The sequence below is a fragment of the Podarcis pityusensis genome (assembly GCF_964106645.2).
Source record: "Podarcis pityusensis genome assembly, chromosome: 10".
Taxonomy (NCBI): Eukaryota; Metazoa; Chordata; class Lepidosauria; order Squamata; family Lacertidae; genus Podarcis; species Podarcis pityusensis.
Genome location: NC_138035.1, coordinates 63,175,557 through 63,202,384, shown reverse-complemented (window position 1 = coordinate 63,202,384; position 26,828 = coordinate 63,175,557). Strand labels below are relative to the sequence as shown.

At 45.7% G+C, this 26,828-nt stretch overlaps 1 long non-coding RNA gene across 1 annotated transcript; it reads left to right on the top strand.

Annotated features, from left to right (window-relative positions):
- Positions 1-401: 401 nt before the first annotated feature.
- LOC308486758 lies at positions 402-26,451 on the top strand. The gene is made up of 3 exons (XR_013991275.1): positions 402-474; positions 16,686-16,874; positions 25,723-26,451. It is a non-coding gene; the product is annotated as an uncharacterized lncRNA (long non-coding RNA).
- Positions 26,452-26,828: the final 377 nt, after the last annotated feature.

Below are 26,828 nucleotides of genomic sequence, written 5' to 3'. Positions count from 1 at the left end.
GGGAACTGACTGGCGGTAGGGACGCGCGGTGTCCTCCCCCGCCCCCACCCTCTAACCCCAGATCTCCGCCGCTAGGAGTAGATCCGAGAGGTGGGGTGGGGGGTTGCGGCTGGCTTCTCTCTCTCTCTTTTTCTCGGCGAGCTGGGTCCCCTGCGGCTTTCGGGGCGGCCGCCGCCCCCGGTGCTCCCCGGAACTATTTGCTGATAGTAAGAGAGACGCGCAAGGTTACACCGTCTGAAAAATTCTCATCACCGGAGGCGGGGCGAGGGCGAGAAAAAGGGAAGGTTCTCTTCTCATCTGCATGCGGTGGAGCGCGGCGCCCAATGAGAAGGGCGGCTTTTCTCGCCGCAGCCAGTGGAGGGGAGCCGGATTTGCATATGCATGAGCGGGAAGAGGGCGGCTTACGAGCGCAAGGGCGGGAATTCCTCGGCGCGCCTTTTCTCGGGCGGCGATGGGGAAGGTCATTCTCCGCGGGTTAGAGACGCTGCGTCTGCAGCGGGGCGGGGTTGGGGGGGGGGGGCCAGGCGGGCATGTGGGGGGGGGCGACAGCCAGCCGCCATCATCACCAGGCTGGGATAACGCGCAGTGGGCTGGGTCCTTTGCATTATTATTATTATTACTATTATTATTATTAGTGCTGCTTTGTGCATTGCAATTTGCAACCCCAACTTCCACCCCTCCTCCCCCCAAAAAGCAACCCGCGCCATTTAGCAGCTCCCTTCCACGGATCGCGAGCCTTGCTGCCGCAGCACTTGACTCCTGCCAGGCTACAGTCGCACCTTAGAGAGAGATGCATTGCACTCGGAGCGCGCATCTCCCCGCCTAGGAAACTTGCAGCCAGGCGCATCGTGGTGCGATGCCCAAAGCGCCAGGAATGTTACTGCCCGCGCACATGCGCGCGCTGTTTTGCAACCCGTAAGCAATGTTGTGATTTAAGGCTGAGGGGTGGGGGAGAGAGAAGTCTGCAGCGTGGGGCGGCCGTGCTTTTTCTCCAGGGCGGTGCATCTCTCAGTTTGCCCCCGTTCTATTCAGAAGACCCCCCCCCCATGTGCGAAGGTTTGCAACATGTGCCAAAATGGGAGCTGCCTGTCTGATGTTGCACACACCAGCTCCCCAGGGGAAAAAAAAAAAAAGATGCAACCTTGTTTGAGAGCTTAAAAAAAAAAAGCTCTTGTGCATTGATAGCGACTTGAATGCTTCAAGCTGCACCGCTCTCATTGCCAACACCGTATTAAATTCTGCAGATTATATCTGCGCTTGCATTTTTAGACGGGGGGGGGGAGCGCCTGGCACGTTCCCTCCCCGAGCAGATTTGGGACCGAAATATACCAACTGTTTAAAAAGCACGGTTATTTTGCCTGGCAGCGCCCGCCGCTGAAACTGTACCGGGAGCCACCCACCCACAAAGAGTCTCAGAGATAGCTAGAAACATGCCCGCGCCGCAGCGTCTCACGTTTGAATTCTTGCTTGTCCTTAATAGGCGTCTCATTGACGTCTGGGGCAGAGCCCGTGCACTTTCCTTCCTCTTCCACAGGGGGCGCCAAGGCTACAAGGAAAGGCTCGTCCGCCTCCCGACGGGCCAAAGGAAAGCCACATGGCTGCGTATTATATATCTTGAGCTGCCAAGGCTCACGCGTTTGGAAAAGCAGTTTACACATTCCGGTTTAATTTCTAAAGCACTGGGGACAAAAGTCGGGGGGGAACCCTCCAGTTTTTATGCAGAATGCTTCTGCAGCCTGCTTCAGCAAGACATTTGGAGAGTTGGACTGGCAGAACCCAGTAGTTCCCTTGCAAAGAAGAGGAAGGAGTCTTAAGGGATGGTTATTTTGTTATATTAAGTACAGTCATACCTCGGGTTACAAACGCTTCAGGTTGCGCGTTTTCAGGTTGCACACTGCGCTGAAACCCGGAAGTACCAGAACAGGTTACTTCCGGGTTTCAGCGCATGCGCAAAACACTAAATTGCGCTTTGCACAGAAGGGCCGAGTCGCAACCTGCGCAAGCGCAGACGTGGCGCTGCGGGTTGCGAACGCTGCTGGTTACGCACGTGCCTCCCCCACGGATCATGTTCGCAACCCAAGTGTCCACTGTATAGAATGTGGGGCCCTTAAGTAAGAAGCTGGTTTTGCAGGTATACATTGCAGTTTATGGGATAGTAGCAGCTAAGCTACATTGCACCTAGGTTTTTGATGGGAGATTTAAAAAACGAAACAAAAGCCCTAAGAAATAATTGTATGTTAAACCACTTTGTCATGGTGCAATGCCCAAGCGCCAGGAATGTATTGCCCGCGCACATCCACGCGCTGTTTATCAACCCGTATGCAATGTTGTGATTTAAGGCTCGAGAGGTTGGCGGGGGAGAGAAGTCTGCATTGTGGGGCAGATGGGCTATTTCTCCAGGGCGGCGCATCTCTCCTTCAGTTTGCCCTGGTTCTATTCAGAACTATCCACAGACAGCTTTCTGGGTCATGTGGCCAGCATGACTATACCGCTTCTGGTGCAACGGAACACCATGACGGAAACCAGAGCGCACGGACGCCGTTTACCTTCCCGTCGCAGTGGTACCTATTTATCTACTTGCACTGGTGTGCTTTTGAACTGCTAGGTTGGCAGGAGCTGGGACCGAGCACCCGGAGCTCACCCCATCACGGAGATTTGAGCTGCTGACCTTCTGATTGGCAAGCCCAAGAGGCTCAGTGGTTTAGACCACAGCGCCACCTGTGTCCCTTTTCATTCTCTATGCCCCCAAACAAGAGACAATTGGTGGCATTAGTATATTTTTGTGTGCCGTATGGCTCCATATGGGTTAAGGTTATTCTTCCCAGTGATTTCCCAAACTTGCTGATAGCATTAGCTAGCAGCATTTTATACAATGCTGATAGCATTGTATCAAATTTAAACCAGCCAAATCATATAGCAGATGGGAAGTCCTCGGCTGCCGCCATGGCAGAGCAGCCACCCCAAAGGCCCGGGTGAAGAGGCACGACTTCAGCTGATGCAAAACCCATGCGCCGATTGTGCCATCTGTCATAAGCAAGCTTGCATGAAGCCATGTGCTCTGTTAGCTCCAGGCAAGCAATCAGAAAAGTTATTGTAAACTGAGTGGAAAAAACAAAAAAGTTCCCCTCCCCCATACCTTCCAGGTTGCTAGATGTGCCTTTATATTGTTGTTCGTGGGCAGTGGAATAGTAAAAGTGCTTTTATGGGCTAGGGTGTTTTTAAAAAAGCATTCTTTGCAACGCTGGATATCACAACAACAGGGACATTCCGTAGTGCATTCTATGCCCTTTTTATAACGTGTTTGGGGTGTGTGTGCTTATTGGCTTGTTTTTGTTTTGATTTCGTGTTTCCATGTTGCGATTTTATCCTGCGAACCTCCTGAGACCTGTGGGTATAGGGTGGTATAATAATAATAATAATGGCAAAGTTAAAGAAACAGAAATATGGATTAGTTGAGAGCCAAATGGGTATGAAGCTAATCTCATCATTAGAAAACTTGACTGTATTTTTAATAATAATAATTAATATGCACATGAGAGGGGAATTAGACTGCTGCAGCATGCAGAGGGAAATACGGGGTTAAATCTCTTCTCTATGTTCTCTGAAGAATACCATCACCATCGTAGCTTGTTGGATCAGATCAGTGGTCCATCTAGGCCAGCTTCCTTTTCTCACAATGGCCAACCAGGTGCGGGATGTGATCACGAAAGCACTCTCCCCATCTGCGGTTTGCAGCAACTGGTTTCTAGAAGCAAACTGCCTCTGGACAGCAGATATTGTGCCTAGCCATCAGGGTTTGTTGCAGCTGGTAGAATTTTCCTCCCATGAATCTGTCTTCTCCTCCGGACTGTACCTGCCTCTCAAAACATTGCTGCCGGCATTTCCTTTCTAAAAGTGCAGGTAAAGGTAAAGGGACCGCTGACCATTAGGTCCAGTCGCGGACGACTCTGGGGTTGCGGTGGGCATCTTGCTTATTAGCCGAGGGAGCCGGCGTACAGCTTTCCGGGTCATGTGACCAGCATGACTAAGCAACTTCTGGCAAACCAGAGCAGCACACGGAAATGCCGTTTACCTTCCCGCCAGAGCGGTACCTATTTATCTATTTGCACTTTGACGTGCTTTCGAACTGCTAGGTTGGCAGGAGCAAGGACTGAGCAACGGGAGCTCACCCCGTCGCGGGGATTTGAACCACCGACCTTCTGATTGGCAAGTCCTAGGCTCTGTGGTTTAACCCACAGCGCCACCCGCGTCCCTTAAAAGTGCAGACAATGTTTCAAACGATACGTTTAGGGTGGCCTCCGATTTGCCAAGGATCCAGAGGAGAGAAAGACAAGACTCTGTGCCCTCTTGAGAAAGAACGAGCGGAGCTAGGACTCATTCGCGCGCACACAGGTTTTAACGTAGGAATCTGAGCCAAGTGGAGAAAAGAGCGACGGAATCATCTCGGACTGTGACCCGGGGTTGTTGCGACCGAAAGACAATGTACTTGTTCCTTGCTAGTAGCCGAGCACAAATGATTAACCGGTGAAACCGGGAACGGACTTTGCCAGTGGTGTAGAGGCAAATGCCATAGTCAACCCTCATGACTTAATACTAATTTCGCTCTTGATAACGAACCGTATCAGAATTGGGCACACAGTACACCTTGATAATGTGGTCTTTGATAACAGGCACCATCAAATTACCTAAAGAATATAACTAAGGGTTTGGGAGCCCTATAGTAGGAATCTGTTTTCTTTAGTGGATGCCGAACCCTCCGATTGAATTGGCACACACTGAAAAAACACATAGACAAAGACTGTACCCAGTGCTGTTTTTCTAGAGAAAGAGATGCCGGAATTCACCTTGAACACCTCCCTTGTACTCTTACAATGACGCCCACCTGAGAGGTGCATGAACAGTTCCGGTGAGTTCCGACTGAAAAAAATGCCATACCAAATCGCATATTTGTGCAGTTGGAAAAACCAATGTTCGTCCTACTTGGAACAGACCTGTTAAGTTCAACGGACCTGTGTCTATTGATGTGTGACTCTACTCTGAGCAGTACTCGCATTGGATAGTGTGGATGTGACTGGTGTTGTAGTCTAAAGCACCGAGCCTCTTGGGCTTGCCGATCAGAAGGTCGGCGGTTCGAATCCGCGCAATGGGGTGAGCTCCCGTTGCTCTGTCCCAGCTCCTGCCAACCTAGCGGTTCAAAAGCACACCAGTGCAAGTAGATAAACAGGTACCCCTGCGGCGGGAAGGTAAGTGCAGTTCCATGCTCTCTGACTTCTGTCACAGTGTCCCGTTGCGCCAAAAGTTGTTTAGTCCTGCTGGCCACATGACCCGGCAAGCTGTCTGTGGACAAACGCCAGCTCCCTCGGCCTGAAAGCGAGATGAGTGCTGCAACCCCATAGCCGCCTTTGACTGGACTTAACCATCCGTGGGTCCTTTACCTTACCTTCACATTGAATAGTGAAAGTATATAACACCCATTTTCCCCGTCTACAGAATGCTCAGTGCATAGCACAACACTAGAGTTGCCTTATTTTAAAAAGTGAGAATCCGGATGCAAAAGTTGTGGACCTTTTTTTCGCAAAATCTCCAAAAGAAATTTTGACATTTTTGAGGTATTTTTAATGGAAATTCGCCCCCCACCCCCAAGCCCCAATGGGTTGCCATACTCCCGGTTTCCCCCGGACTCTTTTACCAGTTTTCGGAAATTCTGCCTAGACGCTATTTCCGACGGATGAATCCTGGGCAGCCCTGCACAACACAACTCTCTTCACAAAGAGAAAAAGCAATGCCTGTTAGGACTGCTGTATTCTTCTGCAAATGGAAGGTTGATATTGATGGAAGGTGAGTAGAGACGAAATCTTCAGGAAGGGATTTTTTAAAGTTTGAGACCTTCTGTTCTGCGTGCAACCCCGGAGGCCTGATCCTCCTGGGCCGTGTTCAGAAAGAGGTGGTGGGGGATGAGTGTTCAGACCCCTGGGCCCTCACTTGTGGGGTGCCTCAGGGTTCCGTCCTCTCCCCCATGCTTTTTAACATCTATATGAAGCCGCTGGGAGAGATCACCAGGGGGTTTGGACTGGGTGTCCATCAATATGCAGATGATACCCAGCTCTACCTCTCTTTCAAATCCGAACTAGTGAAGGCGGTGAAGGTCCTGTGTGAGTGCCTGGAGGCGGTTGGAGGATGGATGGTGGCTAATGGACTGAAGTTGAATCCAGACAAGACAGAAGTATTGTTTTTGGGGGACAGGGGGCGGGCTGGTGTGGAGGACTCCCTGGTCCTGAATAGGGTAACTGTGCCCCTGAAGGACCAGGTGCGCAGCCTGGGAGTCATTTTGGACTCACAGCTGTCCATGGAGGCGCAGGTCAATTCTGTATCCAGGGCGGCTGTCTACCAACTCCACCTGGTACGCAGGCTGAGACCCTACCTGCCCGTGGACTGTCTCGCCAGAGTGGTGCATGCTCTAGTTATCTCCCGCTTGGACTACTGCAATGCGCTCTACGTGGGGCTACCTTTGAAGGTGACTCGGAAACTACAACTAATCCAGAATGCGGCAGCTAGACTGGTGACTGGGGGCGGCCGCCGAGACTACATAACACCGGTCTTGAAAGACCTAGATTGGCTCCCAGTACGTTTCCGGGCACAATTCAAAGTGCTGGTGTTGACCTTTAAAGCCCTAAATGGCCTCGGCCCAGTATACCTGAAGGAGCGTCTCCACCCCCATCGTTCTGCCCGGACACTGAGGTCCAGCGCCGAGGGCCTTCTGGTGGTTCCCTCATTGCGAGAAGCAAAGCTACAGGGAACCAGGCAGAGGGCCTTCTCGGTAGTGGCGCCCGTCCTGTGGAACGCCCTCCCATCAGATGTCAAAGCGATAAATAACTACCTGACATTTAGAAGACATCTTAAGGCAGCCCTGTTCAGGGACGTTTTTAGTCTGTGATATTTTACTGTATTTTTGGTTTCTATGGAAGCCACCCAGAGTGGCTTGGGAAACCCAGCCAGATGGGCGGGGTACAAATAATAAATGATGATGATGATTATTATTTTTGTCTTGTTTTACAAACCTTATTGTAGATTGCTTTTAAAGGAAAGTGTGTGAAACAGTCATGTTCTGCTTGATGATCTGATTGCAGGTCACCTGAGTGTGTTTCAACTTTATACCACCTTTCTTTTAGATGCCATGGCCGGTTGTTGCTTAATGTTTTATCCATAGATAACTAAGGTATGCTGCCTTTGCACACAAGCAGCGCATGACATCTACTTACATAACTTTCCGTGGTGGTTTTATTTACTGCTCGTGACATGGCTTGCAGCTTCATTTTATAATATTGTTTCACAACCATGGTTGAAACTGCCTTCTTTATACTGCATTCCTCGTGGCATTGATATCTAGAGAAGAAGCCAAGCACAAGGTTGGATAAGCATTCAGGAAGCTGTAGCATGTGCCACAGCCTTTATTTTTCTAAATAAGCTTTATGTAAAACTTGCCCCAAACTATTCAGTCCCTCAGACCATATGCTAGGGCTACAACCCCATGCACACTGAGTTGAGATTAAGGCTGCAGTTTGATACCCACTTCCCTGGGTGTAAACAGCTATCAAAGTGATTCAGAGGCACAGAACTTGCGACTGGATGCCTGATTCCATCTGCAATCCTCTTACCTGGGAGTAAGCCCCATTGAATTCAATGGGGTTTCCTTCTGAATAGGACTGCAGCTTGGAGAGGAGTAAAACAAAGAAAAGAATGCAACGTCTTTTCAAATGATGGAGATAAGCATCAGGAAATGAGACAAACCCCCCCCCCCGGAAAGATGATTTGTTTGTTTGTTTGTTTGTTTGTTTCTTACCTGCCCTTAGCCCTAAGGTCCCAAGGCAGGTTACAACTTTATAAACTCAACATTATAAAACAGTTTAGAACAAGTTAACCATTCTAAAAATGAGATTTATTTGTTTTCTTTATTTTTTTAAAAAAATGTTGATTTCCCAAAGTATATACAGTGGTACCTCGGGTTACATACGCTTCAGGTTACATACACTTCAGGTTACAGACTCTGCTAACCCAGAAATAGTACCTCGGGTTAAGAACTTTGCTTCAGGATGAGAATGCGGCAGCAGTGGGAGGCCCCATTAGCTAAAGTGGTGCTTCAGGTTAAGCACAGTTTCAGGTTAAGAACGGACCTCTGGAATGAATTAAGTACTTAACCCGAGGCACCACTACACACACACACACACACACACACACACTAGCCATGAAATATAGGCATTTGTAAGCAAGCAATCAGAAGACGACAGACACGAGAAAACAAGATTTTGTGGCGGAAGGAGGGAGGAGTGTTGCAGGAGGTACCTAGGAGAGGAATGGAAGACATACTTGCAGATGACTTAAGGGATACAAGGCAAACAAACAATGAAGGCATTAGAAATACATAATGGCATGGGATATAAATAGAATGGGAGTTTGGGGCCAGGGTTAAGCGGTAGATGAAATGTCAGGGGAACAATGCCTAACTCTGAAGGATAAACAGATCACCTGGGGTGGATGGAATGACAGCTCTTGGGCAAATGGTGCCGTTTCTGCGCTGCAAAATCCAGTTGGTTTTACACCAGTTTGGCTGCCATGGTTTCTCTTAAAGATTGGACATTGGTGAGGCAGCTGAGAAGAAGAAGAAGCAGAAGAAGCAGAAGAAGAATTTGGATTTGATATCCCGCTTTATCACTACCCGAAGGAGTCTCAAAGCGGCTAACATTCTCCTTTTCCTTCCTCCCCCACAACAAACACTCTGTGAGGTGAGTGGGGCTGAGAGACTTCAGAGAAGTGCGACTGGCCCAAGGTCACCCAGCAGCTGCATGTGGAGGAGCGGAGACGCGAACCCAGTTCCCCAGATTACGAATCTACCGCTCTTAACCACTACACCACACTGGCTCATCAACTAGAGCGTCTTCACCCCCGTTCACACTTCCCTGGGCAGAAGGAATGGCTATCCAACCAAATACGCAGTGAGGATTTAGCTGTGGCTGCAGCACTGTGGGGCAGGAGAAGATGGGCCAAGGGAACCAGCAGCTCACTGTCTGTGGCCTCGCTGGGCTGTTCCAGAGATCTTCCCTGACGGAGAGACCCGAGAGACGCCACACTTGGAAGAGACATATCCTGTGACACTGGGTGTTAACCAAAAGGTTGGTGGATCGAGCCCACGCAGCAACAGGATTCCCGCACTTCAGGGCGTTGGACCAAATGACCCTCAGGCTGCTTTCCATCTCTACGATTCTATCTAGCATCTGAATCGGGGCATCAAAACCTAGCAGCTCTTGTACAGTAAGCTAGCCATCAGCAGGCTTGTTGCCAAAGAGATGACACCCAAGGGAGTTGCCCCTTCAGGAATCCTGTGGTTAAGGGCACTACCCAATTTAATTTTGATTTTTTACTAGCAGGAGGACGGATGTTAGGGTGCACGTGTTTCTTAACACCGGCTGAAAAACCAGCGCAGTCAAATTGTAGGAGAGGAGGAAGTCGCCAGATGCCTTCAGAGTGAGAGCATGGACCTGGCAGAAGACTGGAATGGCCTTCCCTGGATGCGAGACAGGATGTTTTCTTGTGTGGCAGCAACTGGGTCATGCATTTTTAAGAAAACCACTGGTTCTCATGTTTGTCAGATACCTTCTGGGATAATTAGCTGCAGATTTTATCAGGATGTGTTAGTGTTCTGTCACTGTGTATATAGTTTTTACAGTGGGGTGTATTGTTTTACTATTTACATCGGAGGTGAGGTGCCTCAGGTTTGGGAGCCCAAGGTGAATTTTCTGTTGTGCCACCAGGACTCTCCCCAGACCTTCCACCCCCATGCAACATGCTTCTCAGAAGAAGGTAAAGGACCCCTGGATGGTTAAGTCCAGTCAAAGGCGACTATGGGGTGTGGCGCTCATCTCACTATAGGCTGAGGGAGCCAGTCTTTGTCCACAGACAGCTTTCTGGGTCATGTGGCCAGCATGACTAAACTGATTCTGGTGCATTGGAACACCGTGACGGAAGTCAGAGCGCATGGAAATGCCATTTACCTTCCCTATTTATTTACTTGCACTGATGTGCTTTCGAGCTGCTAGGTTGGCAGAAGCTGGGACAGAACCGCCAACCTTCTGATCGGCAAGCCCAAGAGGCTCAGTGGTTTAGACCACAGCGCCACCCGCTTCCTCAGAAGACAAGGGGTTGTGCCCCTTGGGTTTAGAAAGGTTTCCCACTCCTGTTATAGAATATAGCCTATTGCACAAAGGTGAGAGTCACATCCATTGCACTTTGCACTTTTGTGTCTGGCCCTACCCATCACCGATATGAAGAAGAAGAAGAAGAAGAAGAAGAAGAAGAAGAAGAAGCGGAGGAGGAGGAGGAGTTTGAATTTTATTGATTGTTAACATAGCAGACAGATAACATAAGGATTTATACAATTTCACAGTATGCAGAGAATAATATGTGTTGAAAAATCAGAGAGAGGAGCTGAGGGAAGTCTTGGGAGGGAGGGCTTGATGCCCTCCTTGGGGGAAAATAATGAATATGATATGTTTTGATATTCTGATATGTAGAAATTGTTGATAAATTGTTTTTTAAAAAAGGGAAATATTAAAAGAGGAGCAGTGGGAAGAAGAAGAAGCACCAGGAGAGAGACAGCTGGCAGATTCAGTGTCTTTGGAAAGCATTCCTGACCTCCCCTCTCCCAGGAAGAAGAAGAAGAAGAGTTTGGATTTGATATCCCGCTTTATCACTACCCGAAGGAGTCTCAAAGCGGCTAACATTCTCCTTTCCCTTCCTCCCCCACAACAAACACTCTGTGAGGTGAGTAGGGCTGAGAGACTTCAAAGAAGTGTGACTGGCCCAAGGTCACCCAGCAGCTGCATGTGGAGGAGCGGAGACGCAAACCTGGTTCCCCAGATTATGAGACTGCCGCTCTTAACCACTACACCACACTGACTCTCTGATATGTAACCTCTGGAAGGCTGCTAATGAGGGAATGTGGCCTTTCAAGTTGCAAAGGCCACCCCACAATGTGTTTGGTGGGAAATGTTTGCAGAGGAAGGAACATCCCCATTTCAGTGATCATCAGTAGGGAGAGACAAGGCCTTGGGGAGGGGCTAAGCATTGTGGAAGGTGAGGGCAGGATTCTTACCCCTTGTTCTACACCAGGCTTCCTCAACCTCGGCCCTCCAAATGTTTTTGGCCTACAACTCCCATGATCCCTAGCTAGCAGGATCAGTGGTCAGGGATGATGGGAATTGTAGTCTCAAAACATCTGGAGGGCTGAAGTTGAGGAAGCCTGTTCTACACTGTCATCCTTCTTGGTTGCTCATCTTCTGTGTCCACCAGTCCATAGGTGCTGCTGTTCACTACTAGTCTGGTAAGTCATAAGACCCCACTCATCCATACTCTGTGAATGGGAGTGCAGATATTGTGTGTATTTTGGAGACTTGGGGGGGGGGCAAGCTTGGGAGGAGTTGATCTGGCTAAGGTGTGCCTGCCCAGATTCTCTGAGCATCATCATCACAGGCTGCAGAGATTGGGGTGGTTCACAAGAATTACCGACGAAAGAAGAATGGAGGATGAAATTGATGGACTATGCTGAATTAGATAAACTAACAGGAAGGATTCAAAACCTGCAGGATCAGATATTCTTAGAGGACTGGAGTAAATATATGAACTATTTGAAAAGTAATTGTGATGAACAGATCACGTTAGCAGGACTGCAAGAAGTTTTGTAAGGTGGATAATTTGAAATATTACAAGAAAGACTATGAAAAGAATTATTAGTTAAGGACAATTAAACGCAATATAGAAATTAAGAAATGCAGAATAAGTGATGAAGAACGGAAAATCATCGGAGGTGTTGACGGAAGTGTAAAACATTGTATAAGATGAGAAGATATGTTGTATGACTGTTGGAACTGATATGTTAAAAAATCAATAAAAATGTATTTTAAAAGAAGAGATTGGGGTAGTTCACAGGACTTCCAGCTCCACTGCTAGGAAGCATTTAGAGTTGACTGCGAAGGACTGCACCTGTCAAGGAGACAGTAAAATTGGTTTGGTGCTGCCCTGCTAATTCTCTGAGCACGTGGAGGTGGTCCCAGGCATGATGTTCAAGGAATACAGATGTGATTTTTAGTATCTGTGATGAGGTTCCTTAGTTGCGCCTTCATGTACAGTATCCAGTGTTTTTTTTTCTTTCTGGGGCGTACGCAGGGGTACACATACCACTAAACATTTTGTGAATATAACAGAAGAAACTATTTTTAAAAAAATAATAATAGTTTCTTCTCTAGCACGGTGTATCATCAGTTCCATTGCTACCCCCAATGGAAACGGTGTTTCCTGAGTCCTAGACGGAAGCGAGTGTTTAATGTGTGAAGTAGGAGTTGGAATCTAGCACGGTGATTGGTCAATATTTATTTATTTTCCCCCATTCGAACTATTAAATGGTGATTTTCCGGAGTCAAAATGAGAGTACCCCTAAACTTTTTTTTTAAAGAAAAAAAGCACTGTCAGTATCACATTGCCACTGGTCTGGCACAACAAGGCAGACCCTAGATTTGATATTTGATTCAGATGGTGGGAAAAGACGGTGTGGAAATAAGGGGGATGGGTATCACCTAGTTGCCATGGTCAGGTCACTTCCTGGTGAAATCTGGACTCCCCCTCTCCCATTTATTTGGTCCTGTCCTCCACACCAGGTGACTAATGGAATCCAAAGGATTCCTCAGTACTCTTGGCCCCCCCCCCCATGCATAGAGCAGATGATGCTCTCTTCTCACTGGGAAGCAGCGAGACATGTCAAGCTCTTGTCCTGAATGCCCTCTCCAGCCTGTTTTGCACCTCGGCATACCATGGGACTAACTATGATGAAACAGATTTGAAGGCGACGCGGGTGGCGCTGTGGTCTAAACCACAGAGCCTAGGGCTTGCCGATCAGAAGGTCGGAGGTTCGAATCCCCGCGACAGGGTGAGCTCCTGTTGTTCGGTCCCTGCTCCTGCCAACCTAGCAGCTCGAAAGCACGTCAAAGTGCAAGTAGATAAATAGGTACCGCTCCAGCGGGAAGGTAAACGGCGTTTCCGTGTGCTGCTCTGGTTTGCTAGAAGCGGCTTAGTCATGCTGACCACATGACCCGGAAGCTGTCTGCGGACAAACATCGGCTCGCTTGGCTTATAGAGCAAGATGAGCACTGCAACCCCAGAGTCGTTTGTGACTGGACCTACCGGTCAGGGGTACCTTTACCTTTACCTAGAGTGCAATTGGCGAAAGATTCACGGCAAAACCAACCAAACCTGAGTGAGAGCCCATAATTGTGTCTACTCCATGGCAGTGAGGTCAGTTTTCTGACTCCATCACATCCTCAAGTCGCCATCTGGGGGTGCTCCTGGCTTCATCAGACATTAGAAACCCAAGTTGTTAGAGACCCAGGTGGTTACCTTCCCCTGGTAAGATACCTATGGCTCTTTTGGGACCTTAGGATAACCTAACTACTCTTTGGAGGACTGAGGGCCTCTTACAGATACCATCTCATCAGAGGTTCTGTCCATGCAGTGTAGGAGCAGGGTCTTTGGTGTTGCAGCACCTGACCCCTCCTGGATCTCCCCCCATTACAAATCAGACAGGTGCCATCTCTGTTATCTTTTTGATGTTGAAGACCTTGCTCTTTCAGCAAGATTCTTATCCCAGTCTGTATCTGACTGGACCTGAAATACGTTCTAATGGCTGCTGTTTTCATTGTGACATTGCTCTGGGGCATTTTATGGGACACGATTCATAAACGAAATAGATAAATAACAGCCATTATTCCCACCAGGTTTGGGAGACCTCACGTGCATCCGGAAAAACAGGGATATCGGCTGCATTCCAGAAATCCCTTTTTAGGGCGTGGGTAGATTTTGTTGACATGCCTGGTGGTTTCAAAATGCTCCACCGCGATAGCTCATTCATGCTCGCCACTTAATGAATTAAAATCTCTTGTGTGTGGCAGAGAGTCCAAAAAATGTGTGCGTATAGGCGAAACTTGAATGTCGGCCCTTGGATCAGATAAGAGTGACAGGAGGGTGTTTTCTCCTAGGCATCCCTTTGCTGTGGCTTTTCGCTTAACTATTGTTCAAATAAAAATGTGCGGCCCCACCCTTTTCCTTACCTTACTCAGCAAGGGCATAAGATTCTCCCAAATCGTTTCTTACAAGGGCGGACATGTAAGTTCGGTATCAGGTTTTTGTCTCCCTAATGCTTTTATAAACAGCACTTTGTGGAGAAGCATTAAGGAGTACCAGTGCCTGAGGTTGCCAAAATGTTACTCACAGGGCTGAATTTTCCCTTGGGATCTTTACCGCCACCCCTTCCCTCTTTGGAGACCAGATTTTTGACATTTCTTTATTCCTGCAAATGCTCAGTCCCTTTCAGACTTCAGCAGCCCGCAGCACTGAAATAATACCCAAAAAGAAGTTTCAGCAATATACATGCCTGAATCTGTGAAATATGAGTACAGTGGTACCTTGGTTTAAGAACAGCTTAGTTTATGAACAACTTGGATTAAGAAGGCTGCAAACCCAGAAGTAGGTGTTTTGGTTTGTGAACTTTGCCTTGGAAGCAGAACATGTTCCGCTTCCTGTTGAGTGTAAATTAAGTTCCCCGCTGCTTTGGGAAAGCACGCCTTGGTTTAAGAATGCTTTGGTTTAAGAACAGACTTCTGGAACAGATTAAGTTTGTAAACCAAGGTACAACTGTATGCTAAAATAAGAAAAACTCACCCAGAAATGCTGGTGTCTTCCTAAATAGGATTTACCTCTGTGCAAAAATGCGTTGGTGATGGTCTCTCAAGATGCTCAACTCTGGCAGCTCATTCGTGCTTTTTGTTTCGTTATGTAGAATTTAATTGAGAGTAGTTCAATACAGCAAGGTGCTTTTCTCTGAAAAGTTTGATAAGCTCCTGGAAGAAGAAGAAAAAAAGATCCCTGAAAGTAGAATAGAAGGGAGGCCCGTAGAGAAGGTACAAGAAAGGCAGCCTGGAGGGTACAGACTTTCAGATGTTCCAGACTGGGGATACACAGAGCTTTAAAGGTCAAAATCGGAACTGTGAAGCAGGGTTTAGAAACAGACACCATTTGAAATACTGTAAATGGGAGCGATATCTCTGTGGCTTATATCATCGCGGCCAAATCTTCAGTGTCCAGAAAAGGGCTCAGATGTCATACCAGGTATAGCAGGAGGAAACTGCTTCAAGCCAGATATAATCATTCTCTTTCATGGCCTGCATCAAAGAAGCAATATTTGGGAAGGCTTTCTCCATTGCTACCATGGACTGGAGAGGGCTAAAGCAAAAGACCAGACTTGATTTGATAATCTCACATAACATGGTAAATAGACTTTCACTGATGGTGGAATGGTCTCCCTCTGGAGGTTGTGGACTCTGCTTCCTTGGAGGTTAATAATAATAATAATAATAATAATAATAATAATAATAATATTAGTACTCTTTTTCTTGAAAAAGAGGTGGCTGGTCTCACCTTGAGCACCTCCTTCGTTCTCAGAGAACGGCAATGGCACCCACCTGAGATATTATGGAAATAAGTTCCAGCAAGTTCCAGCTGGAAAAAAAGCCCTAGCAACAACAACAACAACTTATTATTTATATGCTGCCCATGTGACTGGGTTCCCCCAGCTGCTCTGGGCAGCTTCCAACAAATCAAAACACAGTACGACATCAAACACTAAAAACTTCCGGATACAGGGCTGCCTTCAGATATCTTCTAAACGTCAGATAGTTATTTACAGTCATACCTCATGTTACGTCCGCTTCATGTTAACATTCTTTCAGGTTACGTCCCGCGGCGACACGGAAGTACCGGAAAGGGTTACTTCCGGGTTTTGCCGCTCGTGCATGCGCACAAGCGCAAAATGACGTCATGCGCAGAAGCACCGGATCGCAACCTGTGCGTGCGCAGATGCGCCGCTGCGGGTTGTGCTCTTTTCATGTTGCGAACGGGCCTCCTGAATGGATCCCATTCGCAGCCAGAGGTACCACTGTAATTCCTTGGCATCTGACAGGTGGGTGTTCTACAGGGCAGGTGTGACTACTGAGAAGGCAGAGGTTGGACGGCCATCTGTCATGGATGCTTTAGCAGAGATTTCTGCATTGCAGGGGGTTGGAATAGATAGCTCTTGGGGTCCCTTCCAAGTCTGCAGTTCTGTGAGTCTATGATCTAAAGCAGAGGTCAGCAACCTTTTCCAGCCATGGGCTGGTCCATCGTCCCTCAGACCTTGTGAGGGGCCTGACTATATTTTTTGGGGGGAAATGAACGAATTCCTATGCCCCACAAATAACCCAGAGATGCATTTTAAATTAAAGCACACATTCTACTCATGTAAAAACACACTGATTCCTGGACCATCCGTGGGCCGGATTGAGGAGGCAATTGGGCCACATCCAGCCTCCGGGCCTTAGGTTGCCTACCCCTGATCAAAAGCATGTATATGCTGTAAATCTCTCTTACTGTATGTGCATAATAAAACATTTTGAAAAATGCACAGACAACATTTTTGTGATTGGCTGAGGAGAGCTTTTAATCCAAAGTGGAATAATTGCCAGAGAGAGAGAAATAATCAGAGATCCTGTAATTTTTAAAGGGTGTAGTGACCCTGAGCAAAAAAATAGAATTTGTTTATTTTTAAATAGACACCAATGGCTTTAGTGGGAATCAGGGACTGTTTGTGCAGCTTGGCTGCTTCATTCACCTTTTTATGCTGAGGATTACAAGATCCTCCAAGGACTTTTCAACCGACTGCTCTTTCTGGTGGAGCCCGACGCCCTATGATCCCTGGAGGTGGCACAACTCCCGAACAACAAACATGAAAAGGAAAGCAGGTACACTGGATTTTTGGCAATGGGTTTATCAGCAAGGTCAGGGAGGAGCCCTCTTCTTGATGACTCACAATAAATAATTAGGGCTGGGCAAGCCTTGTGTTCTTTGAGGTTTCTTTTGTGAAACTTATAAAACGTTTATTTTTGCTTTCGCAGGCTTTGCAAAACTCAGAAGGGTTTGCTCCTCCTCTCCCCCCCCCCCATAATTATATTTTCAAGCTGTTTGGGTTTTCTATGTTTCATTTTTAAGGTAGAGAGAAATCTCTACTCACATCAAAATAATATCCCATTCCTAAGCGCACCAGCATTGAAATCAAAGGGAATTACAGTGGTACCTCAGGTTACAGACGCTTCAGGTTACGCGTTTTCGGGTTGCGCACTGCGCCGAACCAAAAAGTACCGGAATGGGTTACTTCTGGGTTTCGGCACTTGCGCATGCTCAGAAACACTAAATCGTACTTTGTGCATGTGCAGAAGCACTGAATCGTGACCCACGCATGCACAGATGCGGCACTGTGGGTTGTGAATGCTGTGGGTTGCGAACGTGCCTCCCGCACGGATCAAGTTCACAGCCCGAAGTTCCACTGTACCGTACTTTTCTGTGTATAAGACATGGTGGTTTTTTTTACTTTACTTTAAAATAAGGTTAAAAATCTGGGGGCGTCTTATACACGGATAGTGCATATGCCCATTTTCTAAATTGGGGGTCCCTTAAAGTATGGGGCGTCTTATACATGGGGGCATCTTATACACGGAAAAATAAGGTACTTCCCAATTTACACTTAAGCAGTAGTGTGGATTTTTTGTTTCAGCTCTAAAAGTCCAACATTCTGATCCAATGTTGCAATGTTTCCTTCAGACCTTCCAGGTGACCCTATTTTTAAGGGAAAGGTCCCAGATTTACAGAACCCATCCCAGTTTCTGATTTGATCCCAGAATGCCCCCCTTTTCCTTAGGACGTCCCTATTTCCATCGGAGAAATGTTGGAGGATATGGAGTTGTCCGACCCCCCTGAGCCAAGGAGATAAGTAAGTATACAACCTTTAGAAGACATCTGAAGGCAGCCCTGTATAGGGAAGTTTTAAAATGTTTAATGTTTTTATATAAGCTGGAAGCCACCCAGAGTGGCTGGGGCAACCCAATCAGATGGGTGGGATATAAATAATAAAATCATTATTATTACGATTATTATTGTTGTTGTTGTTGTTGAATAGGATGTCCCTATTTTAATCGGATAAATGTTGGAGGATATATTTCCTTAAGTGTATCTGGGTCGACAGCAAAGTCAGGAAGCAGTAGGGGAACACAGGATTTATTTATTTTTTAAATTTATGTTTTTCAGATTTATACATTTCACTAATTTTACAATCATTTAACATTTCCAAACCTGACTTCCTTCCCCCTCTTTCTGCGGTTCCTTGAATTTATTTTTAATATCTTCTGCATATCCAAGTTAACTTAATTTGCTCATTTATTCATCTACTTTATATATATACTCTTATAAAACTGCAGGTTATTACAACAATCCTGCCAATGTTCTCACCTGTTTACAATATATCTGTAAATATTCAATAAATCATTTCCATTCTTTTATATAAAAAAAATTATTGTCTTGATTTCTTATTCTTCCAGGAAGTTTCTTCATTTCTGCATATTCCATAATTTTTTGTATCCATTCTTCCTTTGCTGGGACTTCTGCTTCTTTCCATTTTTAGGAAAGTAACATTCTTGCCGCTGTAGTACCATAGCATAGGTGAAGCTTTTTCCATAATGGTATTTCCATACTAGAAAAGGCTTAACCCATTGAACTTCCGTCTGCCATGCAGCTGATAAAGGCACAAAAAGTGTGCAGTCGCCCAATGCCAACCCTAAAGCCCAGCCTAGGTTGCAATTCTGCACCCTCTTATTTGGGAAGAAGCACCAATAAAACAAAAGAGACTTCTGAGCAATCTGTTCAGATTAAGTTTTTAGTGCTTGTTGTTAGCTCCTGTATAGCAGGAGACATGGTTAAATCTTTTTGCAAGCTCTTCATATTTTGCATTTCCCTTTGGGGTGGGTGAGAGAGATTCTTGAACAGCCACAAATGCTTAGGCTGGATCTAAACCATGGGTAGGCAAACTAAGGCCCAGGGGCTGGATCCGGCCCAATCGCCCTCTCAATCCGGCCTGCAGACGGTCTGGGAATCAGCGTGTTTTTACATGAGTAGAATGTGTCCTTTTATTTAAAATGCATCTCTGGGTTATTTGTGGGGCATAGGAATTCGTTCTTTTTTCTTTCTTTCTAAAATATAGTCCTGCCCCCCACAAAGTCTGAGGGACAGTGGACCGGCCCCCTGCTGTAAAAGTTTGACCCCTGATCTAAACACATCAAAAAAGCGATTCCGTTTAGTGCATTGTAAACTTCATACAGGGAAATCCCGTTGGCGAAAGACGGGACTCCACAGCGCCATCTGGTTTCACGGTGTTATAACGCAAAGCGCTTTCTCTTTACGAATGTAGCTGGGTCCTTTTGGGGTACAGCAGTACCTCGGTTTTCGAACGTAACCCATTCCAGAAGACCGTTCGAATTCTGAAACGTTCAAAAACTGAGGCGCAAAGGGCGGCCTGCAAATTTAAAAGAGAAAATTGAGAAAAATAACATATACACTCAGCGGAAGCCGTTTGAGTTCTGAGGCGTGCTCGAAAATGGAAGCATTTACTTCCGGGTTTACAATGTTCGAGTTCTGAAATGTTTGCAGAAATAAACATTTAGAGAGTACCTCATCTCAGACAAACCTGCCACAAGAATCTGGTCGCTAGGAAAAAAGGAAGGTCAAACTACAGAGATTTGAAGAACCAGGAGAATGAAAAAAATACACCAAAAAGTAGGGGGACACAGCAGTTTTCGGGAGCCCTGGTGTTACAAAAACTCACTCTTTTTTAAAAATATATATTCAAAAGTTACAATACAATACATTTTCAGTCAATATATCCCCTCCACAGACACCTCTGCAATGATGAACTCACTCCTCAATCCCAGCTATGAGTTCACCTATTGGCTAGAAACACAGAAAGTTTATCCTAGAATCATAGAATCAAAGAAGTTGGAAGGGACCCTAAGGTCCAGCCTTTCTCAGCCTGTGGGTCCCCAGATGTTATTGGACTACAGCTCCCATCACCCCTAGCTAGCAAGGCCAGAGCTCAGGGATGTTGGGAGTTGTAGTCCAACATCATCTGGGGATTCACAGGTTGAGAACTGCTGTTCTAGTCCAACCCCCTGCAAAGCAGGAATACACAGCTGTCCCATACGGACAGGGCCGTCTTTAGCATATGCGCCTCCAGGGTACAAAGATCAGCCCAGCGCCCCCAAATTTAGTTTGTGTTTGCTTTTGTTGTTTAGTCATTTAGTCGTGTCCAACTCTTCATGACCCCATGGACCAGAGCACGCCAGGCACTCCTGTCTTCCACTGCCTCCCACAGTTTGGTCAGACTCATGCTAGTAGCTTAGAGAACACTATCCAACCATCTCGTCCTCTCTCGTCCTTGTCTGTCTTTCCCAACATCAGGGTCTTTTCCAGGGAGCCTTCTCTTCTCATGAGGTGGCCAAAGTATTGGAGCCTCAGCTTCAGGACCTGTCCTTCCAGTGAGCACTCAGGGCTGATTTCCTTAAGAATGGATAGGTTTGTTCTTGCAGTCCATGGGACTCTCAAGAGTCTCCTCCAGCACCAAAATTTAGTTTAGCCGCTCCCAATTTTTTTTTTTTTTTAAGGGGGGTGAACTCAAAGTTGTTGAACTTTCTTTGGAAGGGGGGAAGCCAAAGTTGTTGACCTTTTTGGGGGAGGAGAATCGCTCACCTGTAACAATGACATAGCGGAAATAACTGCTTTTGTTTCGGGAATATTTGACGCTACGGAGTAACAGAGCGACGGGGGGGGGGGGGTTAGGGACTTTTGCTCCATTGCTTTTCACTGCCACTGATCAAAAGGGAATAGTATACAGTAGGTATACATTTGGTGCCCCCCCCCCAGAATTCAGCGCCCAGGTGCCCTGAACCCCCTGCACCCCTGGGTAAAGATGGCCCTGCATACAGGAATCGAACCTGCAACCTTGGCGTTATCCGTACCATGCTCTAACCAACTGAGCTATGCTGGCTCATCTCACAGAAGTCACAAATGTAGAGTGCTACTTTATTTCTCAAGTATTCACACCCATATGGTGGTGCCTATGCTACCTTGTTATTTTCAGGATTCGCATTCAATTCCCTCTGCCACTCTGGAACAGAGGCTCAGAATTATGCCATATTCTGAAAGTACCCACCGCTGTGGTTTAAACCAGATTGAAGAGGCGGTTTATCATATACAATGGTACCTCGGGTTAAGTACTTAATTCGTTCTGGAGGTCCGTTCTTAACCTGAAACTGTTCTTAACCTGAAGCACCACTTTAGCTAATGGGGCCTCCTGCTGCTGCCGTGCCGCCGGAGCATGATTTCTGTTCTCATCCTGAAGCAAAGTACTTAACCCGAGGTACTATTTCTGGGTTAGCGGAGTCTGTAACCTGAAGCGTATGTAACCTGAAGTGTATTTAACCTGAGGTACCACTGTAATGCCCTTCGTATTGTACACTGAGAGAAAAAAACTTTGGGGCAAATTTTAGGTGGAGACAGAGAGAGGTCTGCAATTTATCCATTGGGCAAGCAAGATAAATAAACGATGGTGAAGACTGCACATTTTCTATCCGTAGTAACTGATGAGAGGACAAAATTCTTAAGAGAGAACGCTGTGTCTCGTCAGGGAGATTCAGAATTTTAAGTGTGTTTTGTGCTTCTGTTTATTTAGGTTTGGATGATTTTGTTCAGATTTGCATAGATCCCTTTTATCTCCTTCCATTTCATTTTTAATATTCATTAAAAGAGGGACTTTCTAAAAAAGGGAACATGTTGCGATGTGCCAGGGAAATTTTTTTATGTTGCATTTTCTTCCAATCTAAGTTAACCTCCTTTGATGTTGCTTTCATACTGTTAAACTCTAGTGATGTTCTGATGACCAACCACAAAAAAATTAATCTGAATCTCTGTTTATCGTGAAATAAATCTACCCAGATATTTTCATAATCTCCAAGTGTCCCGATTTTCCAGAGACAGTCCCGGAATTATGAAAGCCATCCTGGCTTCTGATTTGATCCCGGAACGTCCCAATTTCCCTTGCCAGCACAGCCGAGGCTGAGCTCAGGGCGAAGGATGAGCCAGTGCTTGTCCCAAGTGACAGTGGCTGCAAGGGAGCATCCCTGTACCTCTCTGTTGCCTCTCCTCCCTTGGGCAGCTTGCAGTGGCAGCTGCATAGCGGGTGAGGAGGCGGAGAGTTTGCAGATGCCGAGACCCACTGTGACTTGCCAAGTCCGGGGGGCAGGCAGAGGGCAGGGCTGCCCTGGGTGGGAAGAAAGGGGGAGTGGAGCAGAGCACAAGGAGTCTTGATATCCTCCATAATATTAATCATTGTACTCTCCTACTGTCTCTTTTTCAATTGCCAAGCCAATAATTTTCCGCATTTATTTGCCGATTCAAAAGTCTTTTGTTTCATCAATTTAATTTTCCATTCAATTTCTTGATTTACTATTTGTGCATACTGTAATTGTAATGCCTTAATCTCTTTTTGAATCTGTTGGTTTTTTTAGGTTACATCTCATTTTTTTCTCTTTCTCCTTCAATTGAGACAATTTTTCCCCCTTTTGCTCATTCTGTGCTTTCTTCCTAATAGAGTTGTGTTGGATCAGGAAACCTCGCATTACCGCTTTACTTGCATCCCATACAACCCTTGCTTCAATTCCAGGATTCAGGTTCAACTCAAAATAGTCCTTTAGGGTCTTCTGAGCTTTATTTACAATCAAATCATTTCTCAGTAAAGCATCATTCATCCACCATCTAAAAGAACCCTGTAGAGACAATTTTAACTCTGTCAACACAGCATTATGATCGGAACAAGTCCTTGGTCAAATCTCAGATTTAGTCACTCTTGGGGTCAAGTCTTTACTTAGCCATATATAATCCAGGCGGCTACAGGATTAATTTGCATCTGAAAAAATGTGAAACCTTTCTCCATTGGATTCCCCAGTCTCCAAATGTCCACCAGGTCAAAATTGTCCACCATCTCAAAAAAACATCTTTGGTAGCCTCTTATTATTATTATTTACTGCTTTTGCATATCCATGTCTAATCTTTCCCCTTTCTAAAAAAAAAAAATAATAATAATTGGTGTGTGTGTTTTCTTTTTGCAAATTTTTCACTGAATAAAATAAATTCAGGATTAAAGAGTTTTCTTTCTTTCAATAATTTTTATTAAAGATTATCATGAACTGCAAAAGAACATTCAGTCTCTCTCTCTCTCTCTCTTTAAATTCAGATTATAAAGTATTTTGGTTACGTTCAATGTAAGACAATATGACATCCAGAGGTAGGGGGAGAGAGTAGAGGGGAGATGGTGGGTGATAAACTTAACACGGTTTTCTCGGGATGGTGGAAGGCACAGGAAATGCTCTGTGTGGAGGACACAAAAAGGGGGAGAGGGTCAGTTGGTGGAGGGGTGAGACTGTTAGAATTCCTGCTCCGTGATTGCAGTCATGGGATTGTTGTCTATCACATGATGGCATATGTTTTGACTCCACAGAGTGGGAAGTGACGGAGACAGGATGTTTGTGTTACTGTGTTCCATGAAGTGGGACTATTGTCCTTTGTTCTTTTTCTCTTTGCTGTCTGATGCTAGAGAGAGAGGGAGCCATGTTGCAGTGCTCCGTGTGTGTTTATATGTAAATAAAGTAGATTAGCCCAAATGCTGAGTTCTGTCACGCGAACTGTGCAGACTCTGCAGATCCCTAAGTGTGCCGGTGTCTGTTGGCATCGGTCGCTGTGATGTTCGGACTGAAGAAAGCTTATGAAGCTCCCGAACGATCGACCAGGAGGGAGGGAACATGCCAGTCGGGCATGTGTCTCTACCAGGGTCCTACTCGAGTGTAGGACGAGCTCCTGACAGAGACCTGTCCCTATTTTCATCTGAGGAATGTTAGAGGGTATGATATTTGTACCCAAGAAATGGTGTGTGTGTGTGACTTAGGTGGAATCTACACACATATAAAAAAAAAACGCTGTGAAAACGCTTTTTAAAAAAGTTTTGAAAAATACATTGAATTTTGCAGAGCTCATTGTTGCCAGCTGGTGTCGCATTTGTATATTGCGCTTTACAACACATTCATAGTGTTTTATTTGCAGCTGCGTAGATGAGTCCTGAGTTTACCACACCCAATCCTTGGGGGGGAAACATTGCCTGCTGTGGCCATAGTTCACTTCCACCTGCTTGTTTAGCTGAGCAAGTCGACGTCCAGTTCTTTATTGGCCTGTAAGATATCTTGTGTCTGTTCTCCCCAGTTATTCCACTACTGAAGACAAACCGACAGTGCACTCTTCCTTCAACTGGTTCCTACTTTCTAGTTATAACTAGGTAATTGGGATGTAATTTAGATTTCACCAACCAGTTACATGGTGCTAAGGATGGATTTCTTCATGAATGTTCCAGCCTGAGAGTTGACATGGGACTGAATCAATTTATAGTGGTACCTCGGGTTACATACGCTTCAGGTTACATACACTTCAGGTTACAGACTCCGGTAACCCAGAAATATTACCTTGGGTTAAGATCTTTGCTTCAGGATGAGAACAGAAATCGTGCAGCGGCGGCGCGGCGGCAGCAGGAAACCCCATTAGCTAAAGTGGTGCTTCAGGTTAAGAACAGACCTTCAGATCAAATTAAGTACTTAACCCGAGGTGCCACTGTATAAGATTATCGTGGAGGTGTTAACATATTTACACACATATAGATAATGCAAACAGCAATAACACGATGGCATAAAAAGGCTTTCAGAATTAATCTGCAGTGAAATTGGGGAAAAAATGAGTGAAAGGTATCTGGAATAATATTCTAAACTGACCATTGGACAATATTGACAGCAAGGTTATCTTGGAGAGTTCGAACATTTTTTATAGGTATAATTTATTTTTGCATTTTCAATTTAACATGCAATAAGCAAAAGAAAAATAATCAAACACAATAAAAACATGAAATCCCATTTGACTTCCTTCCCCCAATCCTTTGTGGATCCTCATAGAATGATTTCCCCTCTGCATGTCTTCCGTAACTATATTGTTCTAAACCCTTTGCCAATCCATAGTTCAAAATTTTACTACAAGTTTTCTGCCAAACCTACCAATGAATGTAATTGTTTACAATAATTTTTCCAATAAGCTATCAACTTTCCCCATTCTTTATTTAAACCTGCCTCTTCCTGGTTTCTAATTCTTCCTGCAAGTTTTGCCATTTCAGCATAGTTCATCAATTTTATCTGCCACTCTTCCTTGGTCAGAATTGTGCCTTTTTTCCATCTCTGGGCTAACAGAATCCGGACAGCCGTGGTCACGTACATAAATAGTTCAAATCTTCAGTCCTCTGACTCAACACAGGAAGTAGCAAGGTATGTAGGTTGAGATTTCTACATTACATTTTCGATGGATAAGAAAGTCATTCATTAGCAGAAGCGTGGTAGTTAATCCTGCAAAAGAAACCTGCTAAGTCATGTTCACTATAAAAATAGGCGTCAGGTACATAACTTCTTTAAAATGAGTTAATTCATTTTGTGATCTGTTATTAAACTTTCATCTATTTCGAACACAATATTTAGCTCAAGATAGGGACTAATTTGCAGAGTGTTAACCCAGAGCGTAATAGATTTGCCCCAAATAAATCTCATTTAATGAACTGTGATTGGAACAGCTGTATCTTATAAACAAGCATTTTGCTTTGTTAATTTGTTTATTTACTTTCTTTCTTAGATCCCTACCACATTTGAGTAACGGCGTTTGCGATGCTGTGAAATAGAAGCGGGCGACTATCAAGAAAGCAAATGGCACGTATGAGGGTTTAACATTCAGACATAAGAATATAATTTCTTCTTGAATGTTACTGATAAAAGATTGTTATTATGCCCCCGGAGAACAGAGTGAAAATCAATTATGGAAAAATGACAGGACAGAAAAGTTAATAGGTTTCACAAATCAGAAATCATCTCATGCCTGTTTCATGCCTTTGCCACGCTGCAATTTGCCAATCAATGCCATTGATCCAGTATACTGGAAATATTACTTCCTGTCGTATATCCCATTGCAATCTCATAGATCAACAAGAGCGCCTCCTTCACAATATCATGTCTCAAATCCAGCGATCGCTTCACGGTAGAGAAGCTCCGATGTGCACAGTTTCTGAATTTATGCTTCAAAGACACACATGTCTTGCTACCACCTTGATAAATAGGGAAATTCATTCAGCAGGAACACATCATATTTAAACTTGTGTGCTCCTAGGATTTTAGATCAGGGTGTATCCATGCAGCATGTTCAGGGCTGTTACGGAGAAGCATTTTGCTTTGCTGCCCCATAAAAGTGGAATTATTCCTCGCTGGAGTCCATGCCAGAAGCACATTCTTCTCTTTGATGCAGAGGTGGCCAGTTCCACCCAACATCGAGGGGACTTGTCGCATGTGTATGATGTCACAAGTGTGACACATGAATCGGGGAGAGGCTGTGAGGATGGGCAGGGCCTTCCACCACTGCATGGAGGTTCGGCGGAGCCCAGCCCCTCAAAATTGAGAGGGGGAGCTCAGCCTCATCCACCCATACCTCAGGGGCTCTGAGGTATCCTCAGCCCCATAGAGTTAGTGCTTGTGCTTCAAAGGATTCTGGGCGTTGCCGTTTGCTTCTCACAGAGTTACCGTTCCCAGCAACCCTTAACAAATTATTTGGGGTGGGGAATGCACTTTGGGTGTGCTCTAAAGGTGTACTACTGACCTTACTGTATGCTTGTGAAATGTGGACCACTTATAAACGTCATCTCCAACTTCTTGAAAGATTCCATCAACAGTGTCTCCCAAAAATTTTTACAC